The sequence below is a fragment of the Podarcis tiliguerta genome (genome assembly GCF_965153285.1).
Source record: "Podarcis tiliguerta genome assembly, chromosome: Z".
Taxonomy (NCBI): domain Eukaryota; kingdom Metazoa; phylum Chordata; class Lepidosauria; order Squamata; family Lacertidae; genus Podarcis; species Podarcis tiliguerta.
This window is the reverse complement of record NC_139553.1, coordinates 42700032-42713285: the sequence shown is the minus strand read 5'-3', so window position 1 is coordinate 42713285 and position 13254 is coordinate 42700032.

The window sequence follows — 13254 nt, the reverse complement described above, 5'->3', positions numbered from 1 at the left end:
TTCAGAAGGCAGTTTCTGCCCATGCTTTAGAAGGAAGTGAGGAACAGATGCGGCTTGTCAACCTGGTAGTCCAACTAGGAGAAGGAAAACTCTGATCCTAAACCTCTGCTGCCTTGCAGGATATCTTCTGGAGTATCCTTAGCCTGAAAAGCTAAGGAGTAAATCCCACACAAATTCAGTTGGATGGCAGAACAAACACACTTTCTTAAAAGATTCAAGTATGTAGCCATGTTGGTCTGACACAGTCAAAAAAAATAAAAAAATTGTCCAGTAGCTCCTTATAGACCAACTAAGTTTGAACACCATATTCTCGAACCTCTGTGCAAACAGAGCAAAATGAATGCTCAGTGAACAGTTATCTAGAAGTAACTTTTATTCAGGAAAATCTGGATTGTCTAAAGTGTCATTGTAAGATAGAAAACATTGGATTGTCTCCTATCAATTCTTGGCACCCTCAGCAGACTAGAGTCCCCAGCTTATTTGGGGAATCAATGACTGTTAAAGTGGTCTAAGGGTGTTTGAAATGTACAGTGGTACCTCGGGCTACAGGTTCAGGTTACATACGCTTCAGGTTACAGACTCTGCTAACCCAGAAATAGTGCTTCAGGTTAAGAACTTTGCTTCAAGATAAGAACAGAAATTGGGCTCCAGCGGCACGGCCGCAGCAGGAGGCCGCATTAGCTAAAGTGGTGCTTCAGGTTAAGAACTGTTTCAGGTTAAGACCGGACCTCCGGAACGAATTAAGTACTTAACCTGTGGTACCACTGTATTGTATGGATGCGACCTGAGTCCTGTTAACTATTGCAATGGGTTTTTTATCTTCAGTATATATATATCCCAATGACCATTATTTTCTGAATGTTTGCAAACCTCCATCCTAGTCAAATACAATAAATGATTGATGGATGGATGGATGGATGGATGAAAAAGTGCTTTTTTCCTGAGATACTAACTTTCTGCATGCCATTCCCTGAACAGCTTCCTGTGCAAAGATAAGGCTTGCTTTCATTGCTTTGATCATTTGTACATTTGACTAGTGTTGTGTGGAGGGAAATGCAGCCCCCGGGCTGAAAAATGTCCCCCTCCTGCCCTCCTGTGTTTGAAATTCTAGAATAAGTAACTGCCTCTTTCCCCTCAGCTTCTATGTCTGTTGGTGACATCACAGGAGACCATAGACAGACAGGGCTGGGGAAACTAGGCCTCAAGGGGGGCATTTATTAATTAAGAAATGATGACTGAGGACTTCCCCCTTGTGACACGTGTGGCATGTGGACTCCATGGCACCCACAGAAACCAAGGCCCCCTGACCCTCCCATTTTTAAAACGTTTTCCCAAAATCCGTTGATTTTCGCAGTGCTGCAAGACCGATTGTTTTGGCAGTTGAGGGACTGTTATTATTTTTTTATTTGACCCTTTGTGGGAGATTAATAAACTGGTTCCTTTGAGTTAAGGACTCTGGATCCTTTTAAATAAAGTGATTTGGACAAAATGGGTGATTTAAGAAACCTTTTTATTAGACACACTTGCAAGTGGGCTAACCCAAGATCAGGCACATCTTCATCAGGAAAAACACATCTTACAAAGTCGCTTGTCCAGCCGCAAGTCCCTCCTTCCACACCCACAAGAAGGGGCGTGCCAGTTTACAGAAGTATCGCGTCTGCCTCATTAACATTTTACCATTCCACTTCCCATGTTAATCATAATACAATACAATATAATACAATCCAAATACCTTTATTGGCATTTCAAGTTAAGACATTTCAAAATGGCATCAGATACAAAATCTTTCTTCTTCCTCTTTCCGAGAGATTTGAGTGGGGAAATCCTTTCAATTCCTCAATAATAAGAGGCAGTGGGGTGAGGGAGGCCAGGGCCACATCCACACCATTTAAATCGCTATGAAGCCGCTTTAAACACTCATGGCTTCTTCCCCCAAAGAATCTGGGCGCTATAGTTTGAAAAGGGTGCTGAGAGCTGTTAGGAGGCCCCCTCCCAGCTCCCCTCCCAGAGTTCCCTGCCAAGAAGGGAACTTTACTCCTAACCCTAACCCTACTCCTTACGCTAACGCTAACCCTAGCTCTAATGCTAACCCTTAACCCTTAAATAGAACTACAATTCCCAGAGCTCCCTGGCAAGAAGGGAAGCCTAACCCTACACCTGACGCTAACCCTAACTCTAACCCTTAACTAGAGCTACAATTCCCAGAGTTCCCTCACAAGGAGGGAACCCTACCCCTACCCCTTAGCTCTTAACCAGAGCAACAATTGCCAGAGTTCCCTGGCAAGTAGAGAACCCTACCCCTAGCCCTGACCTAACCCTAACTCTAATGCTAACCCTTAACTAGGGCTACAATTCCCAGAGTTCCCTCACAAGGAGGGAACCCTACCCCTACCCCGTAGTTCTTAACCAGAGCAACAATTCCCAGAGTTCCCTGGCAAGTAGAGAACCCTACCCCTAACCCTGACTCTAACCCTAACTCTAGTGCTAACCCTTAACTAGGGCTACAATTCCCAGAGTTCCCTGGCAAGAAGGGAACCCTACCCCTACCCTAACCCCCCTAGCAACTCTCTGTCCCCTTAACCACCTAAAGTTCCCAGAATCCCTGAGGAGAAGCCATTCCTGTTCAAAGCATCTTCATAGCACTTCCAATGGTGCGCCTAATGTGGCCTAATGTTTCCTCCCTCATTTTCTTCTCTCGCCCCACTGCCCCATCACTTTCAATGCAACAGATGTCCGCCTGCAGTCTCCCTTCAAAGCTCCTTCTCTGAGGTCTGGCCACGGCCTTGTCCATTGTTCACTGCCAGGATTTCACGTTCATTTCTCTGATGTAAATAGGGATGTCCTGCGGTTCTCTTCATGACTTTGAAGGCTGGACTTGGGTAAAGCCTCAGCGGCTCCAGACATCCCTGTAAGGCAAAGGCAAACAGGTGAATGGGATGGCCCCCATCCGCAGCATCCACACACCCCGACTCCTCCTCTGTTTGGCTGCCTGTTCACAAACAAGGCTTCCAAACCAGTTTGCATCCATCTCAGCCAGCGTAGCCTCGTGGCATCCACTAGTCTCAGTGCAAACTCTTCTGCCAACCATCCACCAGCTGCAGCCTCGCCAGGTCCATTGCCAGACATCAACCAGCTTCAGAGCTGAATATCAGTCGCCTTCAAGTAGTGATCCCACCAGCAAGTAAACTTTGTGCTTGCCTTCTCCTTGCTCCACAGCATCCCAGCACTGGGTGATTGCCTCCTTCCGCTTGCCAGCTTGCCACCACAGGGCAGGAGACCACCAGGGCTGAGTGCCACCAAGCTGCCCATTTCTCTCTGAGGAGGGCAACTGCCCAGCCTTGTGCCTTGGCCCACATTTATACCCACTCAGCTGCCAAATGTTTTTGTGACATCCCAGTCAACCCACAGACAATGGCAGCAGCTGGGGAGGCATCACCCCCACCCCCTCTGCCCTCACAATGGTGAGCGCAGCTCAGCAGCCAAAACACACCCGCTCCCTCACACACACCCCAAGTTGTGTCAATCTCTGTGAAGGCCACAACAGAAACCCAAGGGGGCCGAAAGGGTACATTTTCCAGCCCAGAGGCTGAAAAATGTCCCCCTCCTGTGTTTGAAATTCTAGAATAAGAAACTGCCTCTTTCCCCTCAGTTGCTATGTCTGTTGGTGACATCACAGGAGACCATAGATAGACAGGGCTGGGGAAACCAGCCAAGACACACCCGCCCACCCCCCACCCCAAGTTGTGTCAGTCTCTGTGAAGGCCACACCAGAAACCCAAGGGGGCCGAAAGGGGCTGAAAAATGTCCCCCTCCTGCCCTCCTGTGTTTGAAATTCTAGAATAAGTAACTGCCTCTTTCCCCTCAGTTGCTATGTCTGTTGGTGACATCACAGGAGACCATAGATAGACAGGGCTGGGGAAACTAGGCCTCAAGGGGAGGGGCATTTATTAATAAAAAAATTATGACTGAGGACCCCCCCCCCCTTGTGACACGTGCGGCATGTGGGCTCCATGGCACCCACAGAAACCAAGGCCCCCTGACCCTCCCATTTTTAAAACGTTTTCCCAAAATCCGTTGGTTTCGCAGTGCTGCAAGACCGATTGTTTTGGCAGTTGAGGGACTGTTATTATTTTTTTATTTGACCCTTTGTGGGAGATTAATAAACTGGTTCCTTTGACTTAAGGTCCCCATATCCTTTTAAATAAAGTGATCTGGACAAAATGGGTGATTTAAGAAACCTTTTTATTAGACACACTTGCAAGTGGGGTATTCCAAGATCAGGCACATCTTCATCAGGAAAAACTTTGTCAGGAAAAACAAGAAGGGGCGTGCTAATTTACAGAAGTATCTCGTTCGCCTCATTAACATTTTACCTACACCGAATGGTTCCATGGCTCTATCAAAAGCATAAACTCCATTAGATATTAGCAATCTAAATTCATATGCTCTGGAGACTATCCAATAAATGCATTTCCTTTGAACTTCCTCTGTATTATCATCTGCCTACATTACATTTTCTGACCACCAGCTCGATGGATTTAAAACAAAACATGGCTAGCAATTGAAAAGAGGGCCTGGTGTTTGCCTTGTTCTCTGTGTTGATTTAACAGCAAACTAAATGCTGTTATATGTTACTCTGTGTGGTACTCCTTTATATTATCCATCGTGAAACTATACGACCGTAAGTCACAGGCACTGGCAAGACTTATCTGTGCTGCTCGTAAGGAAATAATGTTGCCTGATGGTGGGAAATATCAGAGAATATGTAAATATTCCATAGGTGTGTTGGTGGGGGGTGGGGGTGGGGGGGACACGTCCATTAAAATGATTAAATGAGCATGAACACCCTGCCTGCACAAATGACATCCTTGCACAATTATGGAACACTATTAAAAGTTGCTGTGTTTACAAACCTGGTGTCTAGTGATGCAGTTATTTTGATCAAATATATGGTAGAAAGATATAAGTATCCTATAATGTTTCACAGTACAATTCAGCAGCTGTAAGAGTGTTGAATAGCAAGCTGTGGGCTGCATGGTGACTTCATGTTCATGCACATGGAGCTACATGCATGTGCCCTAAATGCAAATTATCCTAAAATACGTTAAGAAATAGAAATAAAGATCTGGCAGCTGGCATGTGTGAAGCAGCAGGCTGCTCACTGCATGGTGCCTTAAAGTTCATGTGCAGTGAATCACACTACTGGCAAGAGATACCTTCTATCCACTCCGAGGTATTAATTTCAAGCAGGTCCAATTGTACCATTAGACAGAGTGCGACAGGTGTATCTGGTGGTTGATGGGTGGAGAGTGGCAATGTGATGCTAGAGGACTGTGCTGTGCTTGTTTCACAGCCTGCCTTGAGTGCCCTAAGCTAACCTGGAACCTTGTAGTGTAGATGTAGTGTAAGATGCCATCCCATTGGCAATGTGAAGCAATATTCAACTGCTGGTCCATCTGGCTTCCACAGGTGAAACTGGAAAGGTTGCCATCTTCCTTTTGCCTTAGACAGCAAAATGCTTTGTGCTAGTCCCGAACTGAATCCTGAAGAATGACAGTTCTAGCTGATAAACCCTCAGGCCACTTCTTAAACTATCTTATTTCTTCTGGAGACCAATATGAGGATTGTGCTTAACTGGAAGAAAAACAATACTCTAGATCTAAAATGGCATGATTGTTGAGCCAGCTAAGATCCATTTGATAAGGGCCACATTACAGTTTTATAGCAAATGTTAACAATTTCATAGCTCTTCCCCGAAACATCATCCTATCTCTGGTGAACTCAAAAGGTGAGCTTGATTACGAATGCAGCAGGAGATTGGTATATCAGCAGTAAGGGCTGTACTTGATTAGCGCATACAATGACATTATTAAGAGTAGGAAATTGTCTGTAAAGGCCATGAATGCAGCTTTAGAGTATGAACAGTATTCCTGCACATCTCTACTTTCCCATGTGATAAGAAGTCAGATAATTAACAGTCAAGCTACAAGATACTTTGAAAGTCAATCAAAAATTAATTAAGAAATTATAAATCGGTCAATAATGCACCCAAAAGTCTTGTAATGACCTCAGTTATTCTGTTTAAGCACAAACAAGATCATCACTTCTGTTTCCCATCCAATGATAAGATCTTTGCCAATTAACTTAAGTCTTAATTAACTCTCTAAGGTGCTGAACTTTAGATGTCTTGCATAGTGGGCTTTAATGTTCCAATTCCTTGTCACAACAGTGTGTGCAATTTCTTGATTTAGCAATATTATTTCATTACAGTTGCACTCATATTTATCCTACCATCTTTAATTTTATTTTTAACCCCCCCCCAAAAAAAAACCCCGACAAAAAACCAACAACACCCACATTATTAAATTGATGCTAATGGAGCAAATCATTTCAAAACTTAATGGGAATAAAATTGAATGGAATTGGGGGGGGGGGAATAAGCTTAGAACAATGTATGGACCACATATTTAAAGCAGTACCATACCACTTTAACAGTCATGACTTCTGGCAAAGAATCCTTGAAAGTGTAGATCATGGGTAGGCAAGTTAAGGCCCGGGGGCCAGATCCGGCCCAATCTCCTTCTAAATCCAGCCTGCGGATCAGCATGTTTTTACATGAGAAGAATGTGTCCTTTTATTTAAAATGCATCTCTGGGTTATTTGTGGCGCCTGCTTGGTGTTTTTACATGAGTAGAATGTGTGCTTTTATTTAAAATGCATCTCTGGGTTGTTTGTGGGGCATAGGAATTTGTTTATTATTATTTTTTCAAAATATAGCTGAGCCCCCCACATGGTCTGAGGAACAGTGGACCGGCCCCCTGCTGAAAATGTTTGCTGACCCCTGGTATAGATTGTTAAGGGTGCTAAGAATTGTTATTCTCCTCACACAGCTACAATTTTCAGAGTTCCCTAGGAAGAGGGATTGATTGTTTAACTATTCTGTGGATGTCTTTTACAGCGAGATAATGATTGAAGTCCACCCTCAACACAGAGAATGTTATGGTGGGATCTCCTGGGGTAAGTTGTATACCATATTCATTGTCTTGTGAACCTATGCATAACTTATTTAGATTACAATTGGGGCTTTATTCTTCTGCATGATTGGACCAGTGAAATACATAATTGATGGATTGTATGAGTGCTCTTCATTGTGTTGTTATGAAGGTTATGAGCCACCCCCAATTTCTGCCAAGCAAACCTGCACGTAAAGGGCACTATACAAATTTAATAAATAATAGTAGTAATAATAAAGATTCCAGGGGGTTCCAGGGGCTTATCCCATGGAAATTTCAGTGGAGGGAGTGCAGGGTTTACAGCATAGATGCTGGCTCCTAAGGGCTGAAGCACTTTTGCTCCCCTCAATGATGAAAACCATATAAAGAAGGGGCCAGATGCAGCTCTGTGGAAAGAGAATTGACAAACTAAAAAGCAGAGTCCGTGATTGGCTTCATTATTATCAGATAATGGAGGCTTATAAATTGGATAGGAAAATTGGCTTCCAGGTGGAAAAATCAAAATTGGAAACAGAATTGCTAGAATCCAAAACTAAGACCTTGTCAAGAATGTATAACTTGCTGTTGAAATGGAATACACAGGATGAGACGGTGAAATCTGCAATGATTAAATGGGCACAAGATGTTGGTCACAATATAATGCTGGCTGACTGGGAACGGTTATGGACCACTGGCATGAAATTTACGGCATGTAATGCCTTAAGAGAGAATATTATGAAAATGATATACAGATGGTACATGACCCCAGTCAGGTTAGCAAAAATCTATCATTTGCCCGATAATAAATGTTGGAAATGTAAAGAAACTGAAGGAACTTTCTTCCACCTTTGGTGGACATGCCCAAGGATTAAGACATTCTGGGAGATGATCTATAATGAAATGAAAAAAGTGTTTAAATACACCTTTCTGAAGAAACCAAAGGCCTTTCTTCTGGGCATGGTGGGCCAACAGGTGCAAAAGAAAGATAGGACTTTTTTATGTGTGCTACAGCAGCAGCAAGAATACTCATCGCACAGCATTGGAAGACACAAGAACTACCCACTCTGGAAGAATGGCAGATGAAAGTAATCAACTATATGGAACTGGCTGAAATGACTGGCAGAATCAGAGACCAGGGAGAAGAGACGGTGAAAGAAGATTGGAAGAAGTTTAAAGATTATTTACAGAAATATTATAAGATTAATGAATGTTAGAAGGACATCAGATTGAATGTAATAAGGGTATTAGTTTAAAATTTTAAAAATTAAAAGATCCAACATTTTAAGATACAAGAATTGAACAATCTAAATTAGGATATTTAAATTAAGATAAAAATTTAATTAAGACAGAGGGAAGGGATTTGCTGTCTGATGGTATGATTTGGAATACAGGGAAGGGAGGCTTGGGGAAACAAGTTAATGCAAGGAACATTATGAAGATAAAACTGTTTTTATTCCTGTTGTTTTTATTCCTTTTCTTCTTTTTTTGTAATTGTGTATTTTTTTCTGTTCTGTTTGTTGTTTATTGTACGTTGTCTTTATGTAAAACTTAATAAAAAATATTTATAAAAAAAAAGAAGAGAGAATTGCACAGCTTAGGGGCTGCCACAAAGAAGGCCCTTTCCCAGACTGTCAATACCACCCCAAGCTTCAGAGGGAGTTGGAACTACCAAGATGGCCCTGTCTCTTGCTCTTAACACCCAAGTGGGTCAGTAGAGAAGGAGGCATTCTTTCAGATATTTTGGGGCCTAAGCCATTGAGAGCTTTAAGCACTAACAAGGGCCAGAAAAGTACCTGCAACAAATGTGGCTGATTTAAAATAGGAACTGTAAATAGAACCTCTGCTGCATTTCGGACCAGCTGAAGTTTCCAAGTTGTCTTCAAGGGCAGCCCCACTAGGGCTGCCCCTTGGCTGCGTGTATAGACCAGGCCTAACGTTATGCTGAATGACTGCTTGCCTTCTACTTGTCTGGAAATCACTGAAGATTTAGGTGCATGTAAAACAGAGCTTAGCATGGTGCACAGAGTTAGACTGCAATCAATCTTGAATGCATCCCCAGAGTGTACTAACATTTCCTTGCACATGGGTGCTTTCCCAAAAGCTAGTAAATTACCTGTTTAGAGAGATTAAGTGAGGGGGCACAGCAACACGCAAACTGTAATTTAAAGGGACAAATGCCACTTGCTCTCTTCCCTTCCTTGCTGAAATTAAAACCTCCAGGAAACTTAATGTGCATCTTTCATAAAGGGAAAGGGGAAGCGGAAAAGGCTGCACTCGCTTTGGTAAAGGAATATTTTTTATTACCATTCAGAGGCATTTCATTCTCTTTTCGAAAACCACAAGTACCAAGAGGAATATTACACCCATAACTTGGTTTGCTAAAAATTAATGCAAGGCGAAATTATGCTAAGAGAACTGGCTGAGTTTAATTGCAGTTCCCCCTGTAAAATATTTTGATGCTACTGCTGTAAAAATGCAGAATGAGAACATTACAGTTCTATTAAATGCCAGTAAATTTAGAAGGTAAGTCATGCTCACCCCAATGTGGAATATTCTGGTTTTTCTCCCCCAAACCTTTTGATCTTCCTTATCTGTAATTTTCAAGGGCTGGTTCATACATACATGACCCAGCAGGGCAATTTTTATTAATTGGCATACCGGCTTTCACTCCAGCGAGCTCAAGGAAACCTACATATCACAACCTCCCACATTCAATCCTACATCAATAGCCTAGTGAGATCATTGTTAGGATGAGAGAGTATGCAGCTGTCCCAAGGTCACACACTGGGTTTCCTGGTGCAGAGCTATAGCTTGGGGGTAGAGCATCTGCCTTGAATGCAGAAAGACCCAAGTTCAATACCTGGTTCCTTGGAGGGTCACTGCCAGTCAGTGTCAATAATACTGAATTGTATGGTCTGTCTTGCCATAAAGCAGCTTCGTATGTTCTAGTGATGATGGTGAGATTGAACCTATACACTCCTCCCCAAGTCCTAGTCTGACACTGTTAGCTACTATACTTAACTAACAATCATCAAATTTTCAGGTGACACCAAGCTGGGAGGGGTACTCATTGCTGTTGAATACAGAATCAGGATTCAATATGACCTAAACAGATTGGAGAACTGGTCCCATACTAACAAAATGAATTTCAAAAGAGACATGTGTAAGGTTCTACACTTAGGAAGGAAGAACCAGATGCACAAATGTAAGATGGGTGGCACCTTAGTTCTTAGTAGACCACAAGTTTTACATGAGTCAACAGTGACTCAATATATATAAGGCAGCTCCCTATGTTTTGACTGCCTCATTGCTCTTGCTTTACTCACCTGGGAACAAAAAATGGAAGAGGGCTATTGCATTTATGGGCTTTGCAGTGGCATCCCGTTTGCCTCTTTGGGAACAGAATGCAGACTCTTGGTATAAACCAGGAGGGCTCTTTTTATGTTCATGTGTTGAGTACCAACTTAGGAGGTGGATCAGAAAAAAATCATGGAGGATAACGTTATCAATGGTTACTAGTCATGATTACATGTCATATTACTTCTAGGCCTATGAATATCAGATGCTGAGGAAGAAGAATAGGAGAAGCCATTTGTGTTCATGTGCTGTTTGCAGGCTTCTGGGAGCACCTGGTTGGCCACTATGGGAAATAGTGTTGGTGGAAATATTGAGGCTCAACAGCGACATAGCTAGCTGCTCGGGTGCCCAGGGAGGCGCAAATGCCTTGCACCTGGGGGTGGGGCAAGCCGTCCACAGAGCGGGGCAAGCTGGGGCAGAGCATGCTGCGTGGAACCACCACAGAGTCCACAAGCTCCATGTTGCTGTTTTGGGCAGTGCGGAGCCTGCAGGGGCCCGAGCCACCACGTCACTCCCCAGGAGAGACATGTGGCTTGGGCACACTGCAGGCCAGGACCCGAAGTAACCCCCTCAGTGTTGATACCTGGGGCTAACCGCACCCACAACACACCCCTTCCTACGCCACCGGGGCTCAATACCCAATACCCTGTGACTTCAGTCTGAACAGCAAATAAAATCAAGACTCCATAAGAAATCAAAACAAGGTGTTTATTTAGGTGTTGCAAGGCTAGTATGACACAACCTCAACCAGCAAGTACTGAGGGGGTGGCGCAACAAACATGCAGTACAAGCATTTATAGTATACATTTACAGGGAAAGGGGCAGTTATGTCCATATATGGCAGTGCAGTGGTACCTTGCTTCTCAAACTTAATCTGTTCCGGAAGTCCGTACCAAAACCAAAGCGTTCCAAAACCAAGGCGCACTTTCACATAGAAAGTAATGTAAAATTGATTAATCCGTTCCAGACTTTTAAAAACAACCCCTAAAACAGCAATTCAACATGAATTTTATTATCTAAGGAGACCATTGATCAATAAAATGAAAGCAATAATCAATGGACTGTAATATAAAATAAATAAATAATGAGGCATCTGATCAAGGTCTGTATTTTAAAATGAGCTTAAAGATATATTTGCAAATGTTTGTATGTTTCATGCCAGGCAGAAACCAGCTGGCTAAGTACTCTGGCAGTTGTTTATCTTCCTGCTCTCCTGGACAAGGGCCCCCCTGATTTATAGCAGTAGCAGGAGACAAGTTTCTCAAAGTTGTAAAAGAGAATTACAGGCTGGGAGCAAATGTTACACTGACCCTACATATTACAGAATACAATCAAGCTGCAAAAACACTAATTAAGAGTTGGTAAATAGTAAAGATTTATTGTTTAACAGAAAATAATACCATGTGTCTCCCATCAGACTCTAGCCATATTTTCCTAAGGTTTAAGGTATACTGAGAGAGTTAAAGGGCAATAAATTTTGGGAAGAGCTAATGGGAAAAGCAGCTGGCTGGGAAAGGGGGGTGTAAACTGAAGAGGCTTCTTTTGTTTTGTTTTTTTAAAGGAGTGCATTTTTTTATTGTTGATTTCGCTAATATTCTCTTTTTCCCCCCATATAATTTTTATTCAGTTTACAAATAAAACAAATTCATACAGTTTTTTAAATCCATTCTCTTTTTTTGACTTCCCTCAACTTGGCTGGTGCTCCTTCCCTTCTTACTTTCCTACACATTTCTAGAATCTCATCTAATTTATAAATTAAATCTTGTTTCACTCCAATTCTAATCTTTCTTTCTTACAAAGCTTCATTAAAAGTTACAAGTGTTATTTGTTTTTCACTTAAATTATTCTGAAAACTTTTCCCATTCTTCAGTAAATCTCTGGTCTCGTCGATTTCGGATTCTTCCTGTCAATCTGTCCAGTTCTGCAAAGTCCATCATCTTCATTCTCCATTCTTCCAATGTTGGTAATTCTTCTTGCTTCCATTTCTGAGCTATCAGTATCCTCGCTGCTGTTACTGCAGATAGAAATAGTTTCCTATCTTTCTTATTTATCTCATTCCCTACAATACCAAGTATTCAAATGAAGAGGCTTCTTTTGAAGCTGTTTTTACTGAGTTCCTTTTTCTCTTTGCTTCTAAAAAGCCTTTTCTTCTAAAAAGCTATCTATGTTATGTATGAGATTTATTGGCTTAATGTAATTATGCAAAGGATTTAGAAAGTAAGAAATGTTAGATTCTTATGTTAGATTCTTATTTCATTGATGGTGTGTGAGAATGTGAACCCAAGATCTCTGTTTAGATAGAATTTAATACCATGAGCCATTTGTTTTAGCCATTTGTTTTGGAATGCAGGGGCAACAGGGGCAAAAGGTGATCTGGTAATTAAGGTGCCTTGTCGAGGCAAATGTAAGATATATGGGTACTTGTCTGCCATTTATGGATAGAAGGAAATATAGCTCTTTGTCTCCCATAAAAGGTAATAGGAAATGGGTGTATCTTTTATGATTGGTTCTAGCAAACAGCCAATAGGAATTTCAACCAGGCTGATTGGACAGAGGCAGTCAAAGGAGGAGCAAGAGGGCTGGGCTGAGGAAATATAAGTGCTGGCCATCAGGGCTGGAGTGGGCAGAGCTTTGGTAACCATATACCACTGTGTCTATCATTTATTTGTCTGACAAATAAATTATTATTTTAATTTCTCTATTGCTGCGTTGAATATTTCATTCCAGCTGAGCGTTAACCACAAGCAGGGTGCTACAATAAAACAGTACAAATTACAAAAAATTAGTAAAAATTAGTAAAAATTGAAAGTATTTTTTTTTTCTAACCTGCACAGATGACAGTCATTGTTTGGATGGGGGCTTTTATCCATTTCACCAGTCACACAATCAATCAATCAGTAGCTGA